Genomic DNA, 4,247 nt, shown 5'->3' on the forward strand with positions numbered 1-4,247 from the left:
TATTATTATTTTTTGCCATCACCAACAAACAAAAATGAAATTTACTCTGCTGCAGTTTGAAAATTTCAGTGTTAGTTTTGCATGTCCTTTCCCTCCCACCCTGTTTGTAAGGAACTAAAACGTTACATCTGGTAAACAGCAAAGACTTCAGTACACCTCAAATGTGGAACAACTATCAAGCAGAGGAATGTTGACTTTTTAAACAGAAGCAGGTTTAAGGAAAAAAAAAAAGCATGCAGGCTCCTTCAGTTCTTCACTAGTCTTAGAATAACTTTCCAGAATACTGCTTCACACTAATATTTGTGCATTCTGTATCTAGTCCTGTGTTCCTGTAATGGTAATGATTCAATCCTCAGATTCTTCCAAAGGCTCATCAATCTTGATTGATGCTCCACATTCATGACGTATTTGTTTGATTCGCTGACCACCTTTGCCAATAATAGATCCAGCCAAATCTTTAGGAATAGCTACTTGTATTGTAATAATGGGTCCACCAAGATCACTGCATGAGCCATGGCCCCCTGCATAGGAATAATCATATCCAGAACCATATCCATAAGCCATCTGTCATTTGGAAGGACTCCATGTATCTTTCACAGAGTCTCAAGTCTCATCAAGCACTGAAACCAACCATGTCATCAGAATGGTTACTGGGTCTTCCTCTTCTGTCACAAGCCATAAGATCTCCTTCAGGTGGTGGTGGTGGAAGAAGATGAGCTCTGCTACCACTCCTGCCACCACATCGAGGAGGAGGTTGTGGGGGTTCTCTGCTAAGGCTTACGTAATCATAATCTCTTCTAGATGAGGGCATAGGATGCCCACCATGACCTGGGGGCATTCTGTCAAAGACTGCTCTTCCCCAAATGGGAAATCCTACTGGGCATCCTTGTTGATTATCAAGCATCATTGTGAAACCACTATAGTCATAGGTTTCACCATAGGAATTGGGATCATAGGGTTGTGCATGTCCTTTGATGGGAGACTCAGATATAAGATCCAATATGATCTTTATGCACTCTCCAATTTATCAGACTTTCCACTAATAAGAACATCTGTAGAATGAGGACAGCATTCCTGGAAAAGCTCAATAGTTGTCTGAGTATTCTTTGGAAGTTCTTTGATTTAAGCACCTTTGACTCCAATAATTCCTCCTGCCAGATTCTGGTGAAACAATAGTCTTAACTGGCAGTCAAAATCACTTCCTTAATGGTGTTGGCAATGTAAGCATTCCACAGCATAAAATATAAGCAGGAGCTGACTGGTTGCAATGGGTGCCGGCAACTGCAGGCCCTCTTCCTAGGTAGGGATGATTTGCTTCAGAATCTCTCCAACTGTTTCAGTGTCTGCACTGATACTCAATATATGCTCAGGGCCACTGCTGTCTGGGACTGAAACACTGGCACCGTAGTCTGCACAAGTGCTTTAATATTTATGCCTCCTTTCCCAATCACTGCTCCAGCATTCTTACTTTGAAGAAAATGTGCAGTTCAACCATCTCATCAGTGCTTCTAGATCTTTTAAAGGCCTGCTCCTCTTTCATGTCTTCAGCAGGGCGCTTACCAAATCCACCATTGGTTTCAGTATTGGGGAAGGTTTCTTCTGGCTTCTCAGTCTCCATTTTCTCAGATTAAATGGGTAGACAATCTGTAGGTTTAAAAGCAAGAGAAATGCCAGCCAACAGTGGTTGATGCCATAGAGAAACACAGATGATAATGGCATCTGCAGTGCTGTCACCTTTATCATTTTCTTCCTTCTCTCACTCTCACACACTATAAAAAAAAGTATCTTATAATAAGCATAATTGTCAGAACCAGAATAAAACCTCAGGGATATTTTATTTAGCTAGTAAATGGTGTGGTTTTTCTTCCAAGCATTTGTCAACCCTCCCCTCAAAACCCACATCCTGTGGGAGCTGGAAATCCTGGAACAACTTTGACCTCAAATTTCAAATGACCAGCCTTTAGTATCACCAAGCAAAGCTGCTTCCTCGGCCATGGAGAGAGGAATGGTGGAGGAACTCAGGGTTGGGAGTGAGATGGGAAAAAATTAAGAGGAGTGGAAATAGATAAGAAAGGTATGGGGGATTGCCAGGAGGGGACAGTGAGGGGCTTGGGAGAGAATTAGGAGAGGGCAGTGGTTTGGAGAGAACCAGAGCAAGCAGTCAGGTCAAAAGTAGTTGCCAGTATTCATCCCCTTAACCCTTGAGGCCTCACTGGAGCCCCAGTCTACCAGCCTAGATGACTAGATTCCATGACATGACATGCTCTGTTTTCTTTGGAATCTACTTCCATCTTTGTTTTGAGCAGGTCCAATCTATTACCAAGTCTTTTTGTTTCTACCTTCATGAGATCTTTCCTATACATCCCTTTCACTCCATTCACACACTGCCACCTAGGTACAAGTCCTCATCATCTCACATTTGGACGATTGCAGTAGAAGTCTGTTGGGTGGTCTCTTTGCCTCAATGCTCCTTCACTCTAGTATCAACTGTTAAAGTGATCCTTCTAAAGTGCAGGCTTGACCATGTCACTCAATAAACTCCATTGGCTCCTAATTAACTCTACCATTAAATATGATATGCTCTATTTGACAATCAGTTCATGGACTCCAGATTAAGAACTCCTTATTTCCATCATATGTATCTTGTATGTACAATTTTTTTGCATGTTGTCTTCCCATAAGAATGTCAGTTCCTTGAGGGCAGGGATACATTTTTACATTTCTTTGTATCCCTAGTGCTTAGTGCCTGGCACATGGTAAATATTGTTTTAAAAAATTATTGACCAAGTTCTCTCATTCATCTCCTCCTTCTTCTTATCTTTTACCCATCCATCCTTTTGGACTCTTTTTCCTAAGCTCTGTACTCATTTGCCACCTATTTTTTTCTTTTACCATCTAATGTCTTCCTCTATTTTACCTTTCTCCTTTCAGATCCTTGATACTGAGCTCTGTCACTGGCTGCCATATGGAAGGAACAAGAATTTTAACCCTTTTTATTTCCAGAACTCCTCTTTTATTCCAATTGGTGACATACTCCAAAGGTCCACTATTTCATGCAGACTCCCTCAATATTTTATTGTAATCCCTACCTTTGCCCTTGTCCTACATGTATGTGCCTCCTTCCTCCTTCCCTTTCTAGTTTTGGAAGCATAATCAAATCTCCTGGAAAGGGTGTGTCATTTGACTCTCTGACAGTTCTAACTGCCATACTTGTAACTTTCCAAACCAAAATACCCTTTTTTAGCCACCACTCCTATATACATTGTCTCCCCCATGAGAATGTAAGCTCCTTGAGGACAAGAATTTCCTTTGATTTTGTTTTTCTATCTCATTGCTCAGCAATATGAAATACATAATGCATTCATAATGAAAATTCATTCATTCATGTTACTTCCTTTGATTCTTACAACCATCTATGATTACACAACTGTGAGTACTCATTCTGCCAAAATACTATGGCTGAAAAAACCCACCATTTGATGGTCGACCTTCTTGTGGTAAGAGGAGTTTCTTCATTCTTAGCTAAGCTGATTCTCACATGACAGGCATACAGTCTGTCACTGGGTCTAGAGCTGAAGTCTTTCCAGAATGTTGGCCTGGAGTAAGAGTCCCTGTTGGGAAAAGAGAGCTGGACCTCAGAGTGAAGTCCCCAGATAAAATGCCCTTACTTTTGAGCTCCCTTATTCTTGATCTCTGGGAAGATGAAAGTAAAGATGGTACAAAGTACCCTTAAACAACTGGAATCTGACTTAGGAGAAGTCATATTTTGAGACCTTTCACCAGAGTTTTAGTCTAGAATGATGTGACATTGCAGATCCTAGGACTGGTGGTACAGGGAGGAAGGAAGGAAGGGATAATAGCAGAATTCCCCAACTTCTGCTACATTTGGCATATCAGGTCCCCAGAGGGCAGCTCCTACTACTCTCAGATAACACATTAAAGACATTTAGTACAAAATGTTCTCCTAAAAACCTGCTTCACTTCTTCGCACAAATACAGAATAATAGTGATTAGCCACATGTTTAAGAAATATGTATGATAAAGGTTTAACTCACCATACCTGCTTTGGAAGTCCTTTTCTCTGTGTAGAGACCTCATGCAGAGGTAAAACCTGAACATTAAGGAGATAACTATTGAGGACCATGGAAAGAAGTAAACATTAAAAATTTTCCATAAGAGGATTGTTTCAAGGAACTTGGTATGTTTAGCCTAAGGACGAAGGAGGGAAGCCTATTAGCTGTTAAGTA

At 40.9% G+C, this 4,247-nt stretch overlaps 1 pseudogene; it reads right to left on the minus strand.

The window, feature by feature from the left end:
* Nucleotides 1-262: 262 nt before the first annotated feature.
* LOC138151788 (heterogeneous nuclear ribonucleoprotein K pseudogene) lies at nucleotides 263-1,847 on the minus strand (annotated as a pseudogene).
* Nucleotides 1,848-4,247: the final 2,400 nt, after the last annotated feature.

Source organism: Petaurus breviceps, unplaced genomic scaffold (genome assembly GCF_028583685.1).
Source record: "Petaurus breviceps papuanus isolate PSGF00001 unplaced genomic scaffold, PetGlider_PUasm1.0 90919, whole genome shotgun sequence".
Classification (NCBI taxonomy): domain Eukaryota; kingdom Metazoa; phylum Chordata; class Mammalia; order Diprotodontia; family Petauridae; genus Petaurus; species Petaurus breviceps.